This window comes from Anser brachyrhynchus (assembly GCF_964034855.1).
Source record: "Anser brachyrhynchus genome assembly, chromosome: W".
NCBI lineage: Eukaryota > Metazoa > Chordata > Aves > Anseriformes > Anatidae > Anser > Anser brachyrhynchus.
The window spans coordinates 24256285-24275727 of record NC_137704.1 but is presented as its reverse complement, the minus strand read 5'-3'; the positions used below and the strand labels follow the sequence as shown (position 1 = coordinate 24275727).

General features: G+C 40.7%; 1 protein-coding gene, 1 long non-coding RNA gene and 1 pseudogene across 3 annotated transcripts in view; 2 read left to right on the top strand and 1 right to left on the bottom strand.

Annotated features, from left to right (window-relative positions):
• Nucleotides 1-19443, top strand: part of LOC308184893 — a 470974-nt gene that overhangs the window by 347049 nt on the left and 104482 nt on the right. The gene's annotated exons all lie outside the window — the stretch shown is intronic.
• The window catches only part of LOC308184773 (uncharacterized protein), a 242858-nt gene that overhangs the window by 159755 nt on the left and 63660 nt on the right, over nucleotides 1-19443 (top strand). The gene's annotated exons all lie outside the window — the stretch shown is intronic.
• LOC308184729 (protein unc-13 homolog B-like) overlaps nucleotides 1-19443 on the bottom strand; it is a 67100-nt pseudogene that overhangs the window by 35435 nt on the left and 12222 nt on the right. Inside the window, exons 3-8 of the transcript XR_013956144.1 lie at nucleotides 18855-18901; nucleotides 14152-14230; nucleotides 9398-9472; nucleotides 8691-8910; nucleotides 2499-2726; nucleotides 2067-2208 (exon numbers count right to left, since the gene is read on the bottom strand). The product of XR_013956144.1 is annotated as a protein unc-13 homolog B-like (transcript). The remainder of the gene's footprint in view (nucleotides 1-2066; nucleotides 2209-2498; nucleotides 2727-8690; nucleotides 8911-9397; nucleotides 9473-14151; nucleotides 14231-18854; nucleotides 18902-19443) is intronic.

The window sequence follows — 19443 nt, the reverse complement described above, 5'->3', positions numbered from 1 at the left end:
CACTATGACAACTGATACACACAGGTTTTTGATTCCATATCCAACCTTTGAAAAGATGGTGGAATTGTGATCCCATAAAAGACACTGGGCACCTAATGAACACCAGCTACAAACAAGTCTGTCCAACAAACCAAGCAGTAGAGGAACAGCAATTACTAACCTATACATTACTGACCTGACCTCTCTCTACTCGTGTATCTTGCACCCATTGAAATATTTTAGCGTTCTGAACATTAAACTTTTCATATGTCTGCTGCTAGGTAGGCTTTTAATAACTACCAGAACACCTTTCTCCCACTGTAACAAATTAACTTTACTCTAAAAAAATAAACACATGCACCCTCAACCCTCAAAACTGAGCACCTCAATTGTCCTGGCAATCTCTTGTAAAAAAGCTTGGTAAGTAATGGGTATTGTCATGCATATGTGGATTTAACTTTCCATTGGATTATGGAGGGTAGAAGATTCCAGCAATTTTAAGAGTAGTAAGCTCTAAAAAAAATGAACCATACATGCAAAAGAAAAAAAAAAGGCATGTAAAAATACTGGCACTGCACACCCTTCCAAATGACTCTCCTCATGCAGCATATGTTGAGCTTTGACATCAACCAATAAAACAACACATGGATGCCAGTACTGAGTGATCTCCTGCATTTGATCTGGATACAGTCATCATTTCATTTACCTCTTCCTGCTATTCCAAGGCAATTAAAACCACCACCTAGACATAGATAAGATTCAAAGTAGCATCAACTCTAATGCCCAATAGCATATTATCTGCTGAATCATAGACACAGATAAAATCTAAACAGCAGCACTGTTAAAACTGTGACATTTATCACGTTGTGCTATCTATCTATAAACATAGCATTGTTGAAGCTCCTAAAATTAGAAGGGAACACACTGCAAATACCATGGTAACTACTTGGCATGGTAAATCAAGGTCCTTAAGGCTCCCACATAGACTTACTGCTATTGTGACTAGAGTTAACCAAACGACATCTAAGCATACTTACTACTTACTAAGAGGTTCTATTACTTTGGATTAATGTAAGAATAAACTTAATAAATAAATAAAAGCCCAGGAGCTTACTCTCTCAAAATAGAGCTGAGATTTTTATGATGTTAATGAGGAGCTCAAAACTACTTTATTTTTGTTTGGACTGTGCATTGTAAAGACAAAGCTGGATTGATATAAGCTTGATTTTAATATACAATTTCAGCTTGCAGAGAGCTCACTTCAATCAGTTTAGGGAAAAACAAGGAGGGGGAAAAAAGAGAAGAGAGGGAAGGTATAAAGGAAGAGCTTACACATTGAAGGAAATAAAGATGTCTTGGGTTGAAAGAGATCATCCAGAATCCTCAGAAACTACTTACCTGGTAGATTTCACATCTCCCTTTTGTGTTGTATTGCGTTTAATGATAAACTGAGGGTAGTGTTTACTTATTCAATAAAAGCAGGATGGAATAGTACATTCTTCAGTCTTCTGAGCATATTTGATACCTAAAAAAATGTGCCTCCAGTCTTTCTTTTCAATTCAGACATGGATACATTGCTCATCTTGAAAGCAGATAATCACTCAAGTTATTGTTACATTGATGTTCCTGAACTAAAGGGAGAGACTGGTAGTGTTGCAGACAAGTGACAAATAGTTACCTTTAACCTTTTTTGGTCAAACACCAGTAGTAAGTCACAGCAGTAGGTCACAGAAAGTTTGCTCAGCCTTTTATACAAACTTCACTTTTATATTCCAAAAAATTTTGAAAGTACTTCTATTACACAGGAACAAAAGTCACCAACTTAAAGATTTTCCTTTCTTTATCTTTCTCTAGAAACATCAATATAAGAATGCTCACAGAGCAGACAATTACACAAGTAAGAAAGATGAAGTGGACAAGTGTGCACTATGCACATTGTTACAGACAGGCACACAATGCCAAGCAGAAGTGAAACCTTCATACATTACAGGCAGTGTGGGATTGCATACTGACAAAGATGGCATAACTGTCAAAGATCATACAAACAGGCAAAATGGGTAAGAAAGAGTCCTTGTAAGAGTACTTACAAATAAAACTTCTCTTCCCAAACAGGGTTCAGACTCCCAAAAATTGTTTTTGTCCTCTTCTTTGTTTTACCAACTTGAACAGTTACATATGGATCGCTGGAACCAGTCTTGTCTTTGGCTTGCAGACTCTGAGCACACATCACTGGAAGGAAAAAAGAAGAGTTATCACTACTCGCCAATAACACTGTGTCCACACACCACATGAAGCAGCAAATCAGCCTGGCCAAAGAAAGAGGAATATCACTCATGAGAGTTTTTCCTGATGAGCCTCAGCTCATGGTACATTACAACACCTGGGGCAAGAGCATCTCCACCTGCTACCTGTACACTGAGCAGAGAGAGGGAAGCCTGCTCTCTCTAGCTTCACACCAACTCTTCCTTATCTTAGGGCCCCAAGCAAGAATGAGGGAACCTGTGCCTCCCTTCACTCACCTGTGATTGTGATCTTTGCTGACCATTTTGAGGTGCCATCAAGAACGCTCTGCTTCACCGTCTTCATCTGCTGTGCATGTGTCAATTTGCTCTCACAGAACACATCTCTGATCAAGTCAAAGATCTCTGGCTTGTTTCACTCACGGATTTTCATGCGATCCTTCATGGCCATGATAAAATTCTGGGTTCGGTCTTCAGCTCCATGCTTTGAGCTCTTCTCTGCTGCTCCTGTGCATCAGGAAGTAAACAATGCTCATTAGAAACAGGCAAACACACCAAGTCATGCTTCATTGAATAGGAATGGTAGGATCAAAGCCATGAGTTACCCTCCACATGATGCCTCTTGCTATTGATCTTTACAGTCAGACCCTCCTCCCTTTCAACATACACGCAAAAAAACTTGGACCACGTAGAGCTGGGAGGGGATAATGGAAGGGGAATGCCCAGACTCTTCTATAATCTGGGACAAGACTGTTCTCCTGAGAACAGGCTCAAATCCAACACCATTGCAGTTGAGAAAGATCCAGAAATGAAGTTTACCATAACAGCAGACATCAGCATGCCCCCTCTTCTCATCATCTTGCTTTAACAAAGGCCTCTGGTCACTTGCATACCTCTTACAAGATTTAAAAGTTCATTTAATTATGAGATAAGAATGCTCCCATAGTCAACTATTCCCTATTCAATTCTGACAGCCACATTTGCTGTCAGAACTCAACCACAGACTGTTGTGTCAGATGTGAGGAATGAGTTAATAAAACCACTGACATGAGCTAACAGGGCAGACAAACCAGGGTGTGAAATGAAATACAGGAATCTGAGACTACACACGGTCTTTCTACATGCAGTCTGCATTTAAACAGATTTCAAGTTATGACCTTAAATCAGATATGGTTAAACCAAGACAGAAGTCCTGTGAACACATTCAGACATTATTTCAGTTTAGTTTAATATGCTTTTGCATGCTTGTTTTTTCTCAGATACCTTATATTAAGCCTTGTCCTAGAAAAATGACCTTCACCAGCTGTTCACCAAATACTGAATTACCTTAAAAATGTGTTAAAACAGGTGCAAGTCTGTGCAAAGGCAGCCATCAATCACAAAGATACCCCAAATTGTTTTCCTCTGGAACAAGCGCACAAATATATCTGGAGCACCTTAATACAAGACTTTACTATTTTGCATACTAAGAGAGTTTCAGCAGTTAGTGACCAAATAGGAACAAACTTCTGTGAATGCACCCTCATAAAGGACCCCCAGCAGTACAACATAACAGGGAACCTTGTTAGCAGGCTCAACAGCATGCCCAGTGACTAACATTGCCTAAAGACAGCAATTTCTAGGACCTTCAATCTAATACCTTTTACCGTTACTAAATTCACTTCAATAAAGAAACAAAACTCAATTATAGCTTCCACCATCCAAACTGAAAAGAATAAAAACACAGTTTAGAATAGACTGTGACCACTGAAGTTTCAGAAATTCATTAAGAACACTGCATACCAAGGTATGCTATTAAAGACCTGGGTATAAAACAAGCCATAACTTTGCATTACCTGATAATTATTTTTTTCATTTTATTTGCTAGAGGCTTGATGTTCAGTATTCCATTTAGTACAATAAAATTTATCTGAAAAAAGGCCCCAGAGTTTCCTATTGTTGGCTTAAGATGAAATGAAATCAAAATACTGGAATTAATTATGTAGTCCCCGCTGTCTTCACTCACCAGTGATGAACTACCACTACCCAAAGTGATGCCTGTATCAGACAATCATCCAGCTGTAGACCCAACACTTATTAAAGGAATATGAAATTGAAATTACACCAGGGACTATACTTTGAACTTCAGATAAGAAATGCTATTCAGCATTAACAGAACTAGGTCTTTTAGGGATGGAGGTGAACTCTATATTGTATACATAGAACTACAGAAACTGTAAGAGGCCAAGCTGAAAAAGTTGCTTTTCCTATGAGGAATTCTGAAATCTGTAACAATACAAAGAAAGGGCAGGACAGGGTTTGTTTCTGACCTGACCTTATGGTAATGAAGAACCAAACTCAAACATTAAGGGCTAGTGTCATACATGAGTGAGTGCTCTATTTCAGAAACATTTTCTAAAGAAATTATTAGCCAGGCATCTTGCTAACATAAATGTTTCACTGCTGATAACACAGATGGGACCAGAGGTACTGCAATTTTGGAGTAGCGTGGTCTGCATCATTGCCTTAATGGCAAGCACAGCAGAAGCATTGAATAGGCTTTTGACGGCAAACACAGAAAAATGGAAGAGTCCTAGCTAAAAACATATTTCACATCCCCACCACCTCCAGAGACCTTGAATAGTGGGGCCATTCACCAAGACTTGCATCAGGTCTAGCAGCTGCCCGTGGCATCCTGAATTGCAGGAGATGCAAGCCATGCCACACAGACCCCTAGACAGCCCTCTTTCATCACCTCTAAGGCTTGGCTCTGCTTCCTGGCTTTCAGAGGTAACTGCCCGTAAATATCCTGCTCCTCCACTCTGCCCAGATGATTGCCCAGGAAAAAAGGCTCCACTATTCCTTCACAGGAAAGATATTTGTCTCCCTGCAGGGGTTACACATGAACTGCAGTGCAAAATCCAGAATCAGATACTGTGTTTAACTATACAGACTAACAGAGTAAAGAACAGACAAACCCTCTGTCACAACAATATACCAATTCTTAATTTTGACATTTTCTTGTTGGTACAAAACCACCATGGCTTCCACAATAACTATCAGAGGATTAATTACATATAACATATTTGATATAAACCCAATGCATGTCACTATACTGGAAGGTCACCAGTGCTTCTCCTGCAGCTGGATTTGGGTCAAAAAAGTTTAGGCCAGTGGTGCAGCTTTTCAAGTAGTTCTGTAAATGGCAATAAAAAGGCAAGGGACTACACAAGTACTGTGTATAGACATGTATAGTACCATATAAATGGTACTGGGCTTTCCTTATCTCTTCCTCCCTAGGAATGAATCACAAGTCAATTTATAACTGGAAACAGAAAGCAAGTAAGGCTATATTGGGACTGGTATTGATACAGCTATTAGTAAACTGCCAGTGTTGTTATCTCATGCTTTAAGAGGAAAAAGTCAAGAAAGCAACACTGGCAGGATAGAAGACAGCTGTTCAGTAGGCGGATAATGCTTAGAAATTATATATTCATGAAACTTAAAATAGATATTTGAGTTTCAAATAAAGGTACCCTTCTTCCTTCTGTGCAAATATTTTCCTGCACAGGATTCTGGAAGCAAACAAGCATTCATCACCATGGTGCCTGATCATCATTCAACACCAAAGCCAAGATGATTATCACAAGAGTGACTTATTGGTCTCCCTAACAGTCCACTCACAGAGCCAGTCTCTGGAATGCAATCTGTTCAGAGTGCAACTCAGAACTTTCTCATCCAAAACCCAACAAACATGCCAGACTTCCAGTTCTGAGTCAAAAAGTGTTGAACAATTCCAGTGGTGAACCAAAGCCCCAGGAGACAAAACAGTACCAAGCGGGGCATTCAGCACTGCAGTCCTCATAGCTTATGTGAGGTTCTCCAGGTTTGTTGTTCCAGTACACCATAAAACAGCACTAATATGGCTAATCATACTCACAACACAGATTTTATGTTCAATAGAAGTTTGAAGCTTGAGATCTCAATTCCTCATTTTCATGATCTCCAAAGAACCAGATTTTGATATCCCAGGGCAATTTCTTTCCTCAAGTTTAACTGTAATTGAGGACTTAGATTAGCATCACTACTGGGAAACAAGACATACACTTGCAGAAGCAGAATACTAAGGCTTTCCAAATGCTAGTCCAGAACTGTGCAGCTCCCTTTTGTCAGTATCTCACTAGTGTAACGTCCTTCCCTTCCACCCTCTTCATAATTCGGCCTACTTCTCTGCATCCATTTCTCTGCATCCTACACATCCATCCTCAGCCATCATAAGGCTTCCTTTGATATCAACATTTCCCAACTGGTTGTATTTCAGTTAGTACTATACTGGTACTCAGGGCAAGAGATAAAAGCCCCCTTTTTCCAAAAGCTTTACATGCTATGAGGATTAAAAAAACAAAAACAAACAAACAAAAAAAACCACTCTCCATCCATTTCCAGCCAAGCAAGAAAGGAAGTGTATCCATGCAGCAGAGACCTCCAGTAATTCCAAGAACAGGTGAAGGATAAAGAGAGAGCATCTTAGGAGCTCTTCATTGCATGTCTTACACCTCTGCCTTGGACTCCATCACATCCCTTTAGAAAGATGATTTCGGGACAGACCCAGTATGGCTATTCTTAGGTTCCTGAAATAGCATTATTCCTGTCCTCGTGTTCCACACTGCCAAGCCTCTCTTTTGAAAGATGAACAAGCAAACTCATATCATCCTCTCTCAAGACATTCACACGCATTTTCTCCATTACAATTGAACTCTGCTCAGTACCCATCCCAGTCTGAAGTCCTCCTTCTTGCACATGGATTGCCACAGCTGCCCTCTGCAGGAATACTTTTCCTCTTTGTCATTAGTTAAACTTAGTTTTCCTTCTATTGTTTTTGACTTCATTACCTCTCCTCTGTACAGCTTTGTGCCTATTTCCTCACTGCTGCTCATGCAAGACTAATTTTCCTGTGCTATCAATAACATTTTCCCATACTGAGATATCATGACTCCATTATGACACTGCAACATCTTGGTGTGCATCTGAATTAAGCCTGGATACACACCAACAGCTTTTCATCTCAAATGCTGAAAATCACCAGTTAGCATATGGTTCTGGTGAACTCTACAAACTTATCATAGCTCATCAGTCCTAAATATAACTAATTTAAAACTCTGCACACATCAAAAATACAAGCAGCAGCAATGTCCATGTAAGGTGTCATGATAAGCTGTAAGAAAACAAGTGACCTATGATTCTTTAGTATCCCTTGCTGGATCATCCAGTCTGGCTTTCCCAAATAACTGGAGTCTGAGATAGGTACAGGATTTGACTCCCTATGCTCCTATAATTGCTGACATGGATTTCCAATAAGCTGGTTTCTACTTCACAAACTTCTGATTCCTTCTGATTTCAAGCTGGAACACCAAGAAAATCAAGAGTGAACAGAAGCAGCCCCACCTTCCTCCTCAAGATTTAACACTTACACAGTGGAAACTTCTATTCCATTCAGGCTAAGATATTTTGCTCTCAAGCAGGAATATAAATTTGAGACCAAATCAAGAAACTGTTTTAGGAGCAAATAAAAATAATTTGACCAATCCAGATGCCTAAAATCATACTTTTTCTCTCTCTTTTTTTTTTTTTTGGTAAAAAAGAGAAAAATCAAATCATTTTAAGCTTCTCCGTTGTATGTGCAAGGTCTCTTTTACTATGCAAATTATTAGCTCTGCTTTCTTTGAAGAGAGGGCTCAGTTTTTGAACACTGCAGAAAAACAAAAACAGAACTGCTAGTAGTAAGATGAGATACTGCCCATACACTTAAATAATACCTTCCTACCTGATCCATCATCCGACCTCATTCAGACTCAGGTCTCTATAGCGACTCAGCCACAGGGCACTCCTATTCAAATGACAACATCTTGACAACCTGCACTTGGTACAGAGAATCCTGGCTAAGTCCACGGATGGTATTCCCTAAGCAGGAACCCACTGTTGCACTGCTTAAAATCCAGTAAAACAGGCTGAAGGTTTAAATAAAACCTGACTAGGATACCAGGGCAAGATGGACAGAACAAAAATCAGAATATCCAGCTTTGTAGCCTATTCACCCACCCTGCTGCCTCTCTTCTGTGCAGGAAATGCTAGCAAACACACCACTTGAGCTGACACAGAGAGAGATTAAACACATTACACATGTTAAAACAAACAAAATATATATATATATATATATGTGAAAGAGTCGATTACTAAACCTTCCTTTAAAGCACACAAAGTACAACATTGCAAAGAAGCTCTCCTGCATCAGCAGAGCTGCATCCACAGGGTGATGGGTGCAGGCTTAGCCTAATGGCACCTTTTCTGAAAATACACAGTCATTTTAACAAATACATCTTCACTAATCACTGAGCTATCACCTTTATATTTAGGAAAGCTCTTGTAACACTTCTTGAACAGCCACACTCCACTGTACCTCTTGGGATAGAAAACAGCAAAACCACTACTCACTTTGTAAGCAGTCAGCGTTGAGCAAGTCTTGGCACTTCTCATGGCATTTGACTCCACATTCAGTGCAGCGCATTCCCTGCCATGCAATACCCCATAACAGCCCCCCACATTCATAGCAGTAGGTAGGAGTTGCGGCTGTCCACACTTCAAAGTTGTGTGGGGTTGTACAAGAGATAGGGTAAATTAAGGTTTGCAAGGTCTTCTTATAGACATGAGATTTCTGAAAGACAAGAACACACATAAACCAACAGCCAGGAAGGTGACTGAACCTGTTTTTGCTGGTTAACACATGGAAAAGGCATGAACAGTGCAGTTTATCTACACATTTGAAGCAGCCAAATTTATCCAAATTCTACAAGCGGCAGTAGAGAACACACTTTCAAAAATGTTTCTCCAGACATTTAAAAGAAAGTGGAAGAGATGGAAGAAATTAAATTTTGTGGATGAGGGATACTTTACATAAAGCAAGTTTCTCACACTGTCTCCCATAATAGATAGCACAGAAGGAAATAAGTTTGTATTTTTCAGGATCATATCTGACATATTAAATGTTATTTTTTACGTTTGGTTTCTGTAAACAAATGATACAAGAAGCTTTGCATCTATACTTCTAGACATCTGTGAAGCTGGCTCTGCATCCCAGAGAGCCAAACTCCCCTAATTTGCTTACTGAGAGTTAACATGAGCCAAGCAACCCTCCCACTTACCAGCTCTTCATCTTTGAGAGATGTTCTAGTGGCCATTGCTGAGGTAATTCCAGCTTTCCAGGACTGAACCAGTGACTAGAAGGAAGAAAATTTGTTATTGACTACCAATGTTCAGAAACGCACTGGTACTACACCCCCAGAGATGTGAGCAAAGGCACTCTGTCATGCCAGATACCAAGCCAGCAGTCTATTACATTCAAGTTACTTTCTTAAATGACAGTTCACATTTCAAAAGAGTCAAATGCATACTCTGGGAGGTCTCCAACTAGTTCTCATCTGCCCACAGCCAGTCTCAAATTTTTGTTTCTCTGGTAATAATGATAACTGGGTTCACCTCTTCACTTTTATGTTCTGGTAGCAATGGTGTTGTGGTTTAACCCGGCTGGCAGCTAAACACCACACAGCCGTTCGCTCACCCTCCCCCCTCCCTCTCTGGGATGGGGGAGAGAAACGGGAAAGTGAAGCCGGTGAGTTGAGATAAAGACAGTTTATTAAGACAGGAATATAAGGAATATAAGGAATATAATAATAACAATAATAATAATAATAGTGATAATGATAATAGTATTAACAATAATAATGTGTAAGAAAACAAGTGATGCACAATGCAATTGCTCACCACCCGCTGACCGATGCCCAGCCTATTCCCGAGCAGCCGGCCCCCCCACCCCGGCCAGCCACCCCTATATATTGTTTAGCATGACGTCAGATGGTATGGAATACCCCTTTGGCCAGTTTGGGTCAGCTGTCCTGGGTCTGTCCCCTCCCAGCTCCTGCTGCACCCCCAGCCTGCTCGCTGGCAGGACAGAGCGAGAAGCCGAAAAGTCCTTGGCCTGGTGTAAACACTGCTCTGCAACAATTAAAACATCAGCATGTTATCAGCGCTCTTCTCATCCTAATCCAAAACATAGCACCCTACCAGCTACTATGAGCTACTTAACTCTGTCCTAACTGGAACCAGGACAGATATCCACCCCTTATTCCATACCATTTATGTCATGCTCAGGTTACACTCTGTCCAATACATTCTAATTAATCACCATTTTCATCTATGATATATAGCTATCATGGTAGTGAGGACATACATTATTATATAATAATTAACATACTACAATTCAACTCATGGGCTATTCTCACCCAGTATCAAATCCCCTTGAGGTACACACCGGACCTCCCCATTCTTTTGCATTACCCACCAAGTGCATCCAGGTCCCTGAGCAAAAGCAATTCCACGAATGGGTTTGCCTTTTCCTGAGGCAGGAGTAGCCCAGACTGTTTTACCCAGCATGTTTCTTACGTGCACTACAGGAACTTTATCCCCTTCTACAGTGCGTAACAGGTTTGATTGGGCAGGTCCAGCTCGGTTGGCAGATCCCCTGGTATTGACTAACCAGGTGGCCTTTGCCAAATGTGTATTCCAATTTTTGAATGTCCCAGCACCCATTGCTTTCAGTGTAGTCTTTAACAGTCCATTGTATCGTTCAACTTTTCCAGAGGCTGGTGCATGATAGGGGATGTGATACACCCACTCAATACCATGTTCTTTGGCCCAAGTGTCTATAAGGTTGTTTCGGAAATGAGTCCCGTTGTCTGACTCAATTCTCTCTGGGGTGCCATGTCGCCATAAGACTTGCTTTTCAAGGCCCAGGATAGTGTTCCGGGCGGTGGCATGGGGCACAGGATATGTTTCCAGCCATCCGGTGGTTGCTTCCACCATTGTAAGTACGTGGCGCTTGCCGTTGCGGGTTTGAGGGAGTGTGATGTAATCAATCTGCCAGGCCTCTCCATATTTATATTTCAGCCATCGTCCTCCATACCAAAGAGGTTTTGACAGTTTGGCTTGCTTGATTGCAGCACATGTTTCACAGTCATGAATAACCTGTGCTATAGTGTCCATGGTCAGGTCCACCCCTCGATCACGAGCCCATCTGTAGGTTGCTAGTAGCATCAATTGCAGCTCGATAGGCACAAGCCAGACCCCAGCACGCTACAGTGATTTGTGTCACTTTGGAACTGCCAGAGTCATGACACCTTTTTTTCAAGCATTCTGCCAGCTTTTTAGGATTTTGCAGTTGTTCAGGGGTGAATGTCCAAAACACTGGAGGTGACCACTGCTCTAGAAACCTGCCCATATCCTCCCACACTCCCTGCCACTCGCAACTATCCCGCCTCAAGACAGATCTCCGGATGAGATTCCTAAGTAGTTGTTTAACCCTCCACAAAATCTGAAGCGCATTCAGGAGACATAACAACAAGAGCAGGCTGGTCTGAGTATCCCAAGGATATTCAACATCTCGGAGAACCACCGTAACTAGCTCGGGGGATAAGAGGGTGGTGGTGAAGGAGAAAGGGAGAGTGAACAGGTAGGGAAACATGTCTTCCCCTGTCCCCTTCACAGATTGGCTCCCTAACGAAAACAGGCAATAGGTGTAATTGCTAATAGTTTCCGAGATATGGGTTCCAAAGTATAGAGTCGACGTCAGTGCTGAGTACAAATACCAGGTTAAAGTCGTGACCAGATATTTCATCATTTCATAAGCCATTGCTACACTGCACAGTACCATAATGATCTTAAACCAGGGCCCGGAAAAGATAAACAGTGCAACAGGGAGCACATACAGAAAGTAACGCACCATAAAACTCAATTTGGAAAACAGGTACAGCAGACTGGAGATTAAGGCAATCAACATCGTGACTAGCAACTATTAAGCAGGTCCAATACTTATACCAATTTTAGTTTAACACACTCTGGTCAGATTTGTCGATATCTCAACCCTTCGTGCCCCACGTTGGGCGCCAAAAGGACTGTTGTGGTTTAACCCGGCTGGCATCTAAACACCACACAGCCGTTCGCTCACCCTCCCCCCTCCCTCTCTGGGATGGGGGAGAGAAACGGGAAAGTGAAGCCTGTGAGTTGAGATAAAGACAGTTTATTAAGACAGGAATATAAGGAATATAATAATAACAATAATAATAATAATAGTGATAATGATAATAGTATTAACAATAATAATGTGTAAGAAAACAAGTGATGCACAATGCAATTGCTCACCACCCGCTGACCGATGCCCAGCCTATTCCCGAGCAGCCGGCCCCCCCACCCCGGCCAGCCACCCCTATATATTGTTTAGCATGACGTCAGATGGTATGGAATACCCCTTTGGCCAGTTTGGGTCAGCTGTCCTGGGTCTGTCCCCTCCCAGCTCCTGCTGCACCCCCAGCCTGCTCGCTGGCAGGACAGAGCAAGAAGCCGAAAAGTCCTTGGCCTGGTGTAAACACTGCTCTGCAACAATTAAAACATCAGCATGTTATCAGCGCTCTTCTCATCCTAATCCAAAACATAGCACCCTACCAGCTACTATGAGCTACTTAACTCTGTCCTAACTGGAACCAGGACAAATGGTAACACTGGTATTGCGTAAGATCATTACGTGGGACTCAATCTTCTATATTTAACTTTATTCATAAACAAAGGGGGGTTTTTTTGTCAGTTTTAAAACATACATAACACTCCCAAATGTGACAGTGAAAGGATACAACCAGGAGCACAGGTTTGAATGTGCTGGTGAATCACATTCATTGGCCATCACTGAATACAATGAACAGCATTTTCCCCTCGAAACCGACCCTTTTCACATCATGCCAATGCCACTCTGCACCCTTGAGCAGCACAGGACCTGCCCTTGCAGCACCTAACACTGCTATACAAAGATGAAGGCTGAGAAAGAAATTAAAGCCAGCAACACCTATTTTGAAATCATCAAATCCTATCAGAGACCTTCATTTATGCTCTGATTTACACTATTTGAAGACAGACCAAAAAGTTCATTCCATCAGTGATGTAAGCAGGACAGAGTGCTGAATATGCATGCACTGCAATACTGCAGGTTCAAAATAAAAAGCATTAAAGCAGAGGGAAAATAAGGTATAATAATTTTTGTTTCTGGTAAAGACTTGTTGGATTGTCTTTAGCTCCACTTACCATAGCCTGTAGAGAGAGAATGAAAGCATACAAAGGAAGTAACACAAGTTAATGCCATCATTGCACAGGTTAGAAGACACAAGCAGATAGTAAGACACGTTAGGCTTCCGATGCATAAGCTGGAAGAGAAAATTGTATGCATCTTTTCACAGGAATTGCAGGATATAGAAACTTTGGTCTTTCAGATGTTACAGCATCTCTCCCAACTATGAATGTGCTATGTGTACTGATCACACAGACAACAGAAAATCATTTGTCCCAGAGAAGCCTTATTTCACCATATCACACAACCATAAGAAACTTGTCCTCATTACTTGCTTGGTTCTTGTGCTTCTTCAGCACAGGAGCCTACTGGCAATATTTCAAATTACATTAAAAAATCCAAACACACATGTTCATTTATCTATCCTCTCAAATTCCAGTCTTCTGGTAAGTTGCCAAATCTCACATGGACATCATAACTTTCCACAAAATATGTGATTTTTAGGAAAAAAATAATAATGCAGGCACAAAAATAATCAAATATTCTGTGTAGAAAAAGAAGGAAGATGAACATGAAAAATATCTTAATTCTGCCAAATAAATGCAACACTGTATGAAATCATACCTTGTTCTCAGAGATTTTTCCAAGCACAACTCCTTAAACCCTTTTTGTAAGAATTAAACTAAGAAGGAAACTTACAACTCTTTGAAGTGACAATGAACATTACCATATGTCAAAATATAAAGCCACTTGCACCAGTGACTGTGTGGCAGAAGAAAAATCTCTTACCAGATCACCGACAAGTGGAATTGGCTTTTTTTTGCGTAGATCAGGCATGCTATCAATGCCATAGAGACCACCTACAGGCCTGGAAATTCAAGAGGAAAAAGGATTAAAAAAATCTCACCAGCAGTGACAGACAGTAAACAGATGACCAAAAAGCTTCCTTAGAACACCAGTCTCTTTGCTAATATCATAGTCAATGAGAACAGGAAGAATCAGTTCACTGCAAACAAAACTTAATACTAAAACAAACTTGCTTAACCACTAAAAAGAAAAGTCATTTTCCCAGTCTCAAGGCTGAGTGTCTGAGCTACCTCAGAGCAGACTGTGCACAAGCTTTCAGAGCATCCAGTGCTTCCCAGTCGCTGCCACTAGCAAGTGAAGACAGGCTTATCCCCACAGCTTCTGTGTGGCATGGATTTGGCAAAAATCTTCACCTAACAGTAGAACCAGAGATCTGCAGCATTCTTCGTAAAGGTAAGAGGGTTGGCACTGTTAACCTGTATATTTTGATGATTTGCTATACCACAGTCAGCCAAAATGATTTAAGACAACTACTAGAATAGGTAGTATGGGACAAACTACTCTTACTAATATTCCATATATAAAAGATACACATGGAGGTGCACTTTTAAATGATCTAGAGAACCAAATTCACACATGCCGTGGAAATTGGTAGGCTGGTAAGTGACTACAGGCAGCCAACCTTCCTTGGCAAGCAGGGCCTGCTCAAATCCACTTTTAATACAGCCAAAAGTCAAAAAAATGAGTAAGTCTAGGAAAAAAACAAATGATGACCAAACCACCTGTGTTATAGCAGACCACACTAGGATGGAGAAAGATGTCACTGCGCAACCTAGCGCAAGGCTGTGTCAAAAGAGGGCAGGAGTCTATTATATATATAAACATGCCATAGTGCTGCAATGGTAAAATTGACTTTTTTGACTGGGCATAGGAGGGTGACACTTCCAATCTATGGCTGAGATGACAGATGCTGCTGGCTGAACAAGTCTGGTGGGAAGGCAAGAAGTCAAGTGTAACCGCATGAACTACCCTTGCCTCCACATGCAATATTCGACATATTTGCATTACAGAGCTGTGCACGGTTCTTTGTGCTCCTACATAAGGAACAAACCTCATTCACAGTCTGCTACACTGCTCTGCCAGCAAAACGTGAGCACTAGATCCTGCAGTTGGGAACAGGAGACCAACTCGGGCATGAAAAAGATGCAGGTTTACAGCAGTTCAGTTAGTTTAAACTGTTGGAGTCTCTGGCAAAGGATGTGTTCTCTAGTGAAGCCAGGGATAGAAGAATGGGGGCTTGCTTAATTGCATTAAAATAGATGTTGCTGAGTGTCTTTGCTTACTACTGTGCAAATTAACCGAAACAAGGAGTCTCGGGGCCCCTCACAGAAGATGTTTCCTGACAAAAATGGGGAACCTGTCTCAAAAGCCAGCTGAGACGGATCTTGTGGTTTGGACAAGAGCCAAGGAGCAGCTGAGTCTGTACAAAGGCAGGGGGTCAACTAGTGGTGATGAAGAGGAGTTATCGGACTTCATCCCCACGACCCCCCAATGACTACCACCAGAAGGCACTGCGCAAGCACAGACAGGAGGACTTTATGGAAATGACTTCTTGGAGCTAATTTTAATACAAAGCGGGGATAGCTTATGCATATGTATAGGTGTATTGGGAAACTTCATGCATATGTAACTCTTTACTGCATATAACCAAAGCAAGTTGCCGCGTTAGGGCATGCATGCCTTTGGGAGCTATCCCGCACGCGCCCGGCGCCGAAATAAGCCACATACCTACTTTATAACTCATTTGCTTTGAGTTGTAGAGTTCTTCCACAAATCACTAGTACTGGAAATCCTTACAGCAAGGCTACATGGTGTTTTTACTAAAGGCTATTCTCATTTCCAACACACAGCTTCAGAAAATATTTTTGCTCGAGTTACACCACAATAATCCCTTCTGGCTTATAATAGAAAGATCTGGCCCAGATCAGCAAATAATAAATATAAGCATAAGAACTCAGCACGGTCTTGCTGGGATCAAACAGGATTTTTTTCTGCTGTCCTAATGCTACAAAATGTTGCCTGATATTAGCAATACTATTTTGGGGTAAAATAGGTGTCACAGAAGACTATTCAGATGATGTCAAGAATTTAAATCACAATACAGTTTAATTTATTGCTAAGTTTTGGGTCAAAAATTTGGGTCAAATCATTATGAAAGCATATGCAAAATATAAAGGGAGCATCTGTAAGAAGAAAAGATTCAACAAAATAGTCACAAGTAAAAATCCAGAGTCAATGCCCCTGCTAAAGTTAACAGCACAGCTAGGAAATAACACTTCTTTTCTACAGAATTTTCAAAGTTGGTTTTTTTTTTCTAATTCAATTGAAAGGAAACTGTGACACTGATGTTTCCTAGGGGAAAAAACAAACAAACAACAACAAAAAGCTAAAATTGTACATTTTATAATTCAATACAAGCCTAAACAAGATATCGTACTTAAGAAACATGTCTAGTTACAGCCTGTTTTCTTGCAAAATATTTATGTTAGACTAAGGTTTTTGCACCTGTAAAATAAGAGAACCGCTTGTAAGCCAGACTGATAGAGAACAGCAATATTTGAAAGGTGCTTGCATTCTCCTCTGAAGTGAGGTATCTTAATACCTAGATAGTTATACACTCAGGTAACCTGCTATTAGCTTACTAATATTAAAAAAAAAAAATATCAGCGGTTCTTAATTTTCAAAAATTATTTAGCTTGTGCTTTCAGCTACATCAATCTCTACTCTAGCACAATCTCTACTTTGCTTTACAAAATTACAGTGTTTGTACAGACAGAAGAACGCTGCTTCAAATATGTACACCATGGCTTTATATGTAATAGAGTAACTCCTCTGCAACTCTCCTCTGCAATGCTTGTAATATTTATAGCATTATTATGGAGTGCTATATTGGGAAGTGAATAGCGTCTCTGTGTGAGAATATGATTTGCACTAATAAATAAAATACACAGATATGAGATATTACACACAGAAACTGATCCGTAATAATTGTACTTTTTTTTTAAAAGCTACATTATGCTAAAAGTGCAAATAGCTTGAAGTATGTACTCATTTTTTAATATGACCTTTATCACACAGATGCTTACATTAAATCTTCAGAATTTAAGGAAGCAAAGATTGTTTGTGATGACAGAAGATGATTACTTCCCTCAAAGGACACCACTTCTCTAATCTTCACATGAAAGAACTCCAAACCTAAGTGCTTTAATATATGTTGTGGCTAATTAAGCCACAATGTGGCTAATAGTGGAATTAAAGGTTCACCACCCACCACCACCTTTTCTGGAAATCTCTTGCATGTAGGGATATAGTAAACAAGCCAAACTTTCATCAAAACTACATTAGTCAATTTGTTTTGTTAGATCTCCCATAGAAGAGGAAAAACTTACAGACTAGAGCAAACATGGCCTTGAACAGACAAAATAAATTTTAACTATTTCAGGACTGCAGTTGTATGAATCTTTCAGGCTAGGAAATCATTTTGTGAGGCTTCACTAGTAAACTCAGTGCACCAACTCCTTGTTAAAGCAGGTGAAGGTGTTTATAGTTAGAATAAATCACTGTCTTCTGCTCCTGCTAATTGCCAGTTTTCCATCAAAGTCTTGGACTCCTTAAGAAAGTATGGGGTTGCTAGGCAGCTCCAGGCATCTGCAGGTGTGGAGGAAGCTTTGTGGGAATACCAACTTTACAGAACAATGACTCCCAAAGCAGAAAGCCATATAATGAAGCCTCTGATTTAACTTTGCATTTTATTAGGAAAGCTTACTTTGGTAGTATGAGAATTAACTTGTATGTGTAGCAAGCCAACCTCTTGCTGAGATATCAGGACAAATCTGCTGCTACCTCAGCTCCTAATGAGTGCACCACTACCAAACTGTATCGCTCTAATCACGAACGAGGCACATAACCTAACAGCTTGGAAAATGTGTCATTCCTTTTTTTTCCATAGAGGATTCTAGGAAAGCTACCATGCTGGCACCTATTATGCTGAGTATCATGCTGAAATTACACACAATCAGAATGTCTGCTTCATTTGCTGCAACTAGTGTGTTACAGAAAGAATGCAGTTTCTCACTCTCACCTGTGTAAAAGAGGTATGATGACCACTGTTTGAATGAAAAGCTGCAATGATTTCCAGAGCTGCTCCAGTTTTGACTTCTACATTAACCACAGGAATCATTACAAAGACAGGAGACTTCCCCAAAGCTACCTTTATTTCTAAGAGCAAAATACACAGCAATTTTTGTGAGCTACTCTTTCCCTGTCCTGAATCAGTCACACCTGACACCAGGGAAAATACCCCTCTCTGTGGTGTTCAGCAAGGATTATTTAATACTACTGCCATAAGTGCCTGCCCCCATCACATTAGATTATACATTGCAACTAAACCCTTGTCCTTAACCACAGATCTTCAGAAGAGCTGCACAGCCAACCTCCAGCTGTTTAAAAGGAGACCATAAAATGTAGCAGCAGCCTGGCTCTAAGCAAGGCATAGCTACCTGATTATTCCTAAAACCAGCCATTAAAAGCATCAGAAGTGCTGCTTCTACTTAAGTTGAACTGGAGACCTCAAACTATACTGTAACTATAAACACAGTGAAGCAAGGTCTCAGGATAGCACTTACCCTCCTTTGAGCCAGGGTGGTTTTGATAGATCAGCCTCATCTTGACCCTTAAATGGGGGAAGGCAAAAGAACAATATGAAATTAGTTTCTGAAAACACCAGAAAAAAATATTTAGCTTATATGCTGAGTAAATGATAACAGACCACACTGCATGCAGGCAAATGCATACAGACAGTCATTCAAGCACCTCCAAAAGGCTGACATGTCAGGACAGGTCATATGGACACACAGGTTATGCGATGTCACCAAGCACCTAGAACTGGGACCAGAAGAGCCTGTTCAGTGCACCTCCTCTTTCAAAAGGAAGTCTTGAAGATCAACTCTTCCTTTTTTTTTTTTTTTCCCCCAGGCCAACAAAAGCATGAGGCATGGTAGTGCTCCTGTTACTACAGGTCACCACTGACATGAACATGGTCACAATGAGGACACTATAAATTAAAAGCACCTGTATGAAATGCACAAGTGATTGATCAGCATGATACTTTGTACAAGCACTTATGAACTTTGTTCATGCTCAAATGTAAAGACTCTCCAGCCCCCAAAGATGGACAGTCTCACTGCAGCTCCATCTATTCAAATGCAACTATTT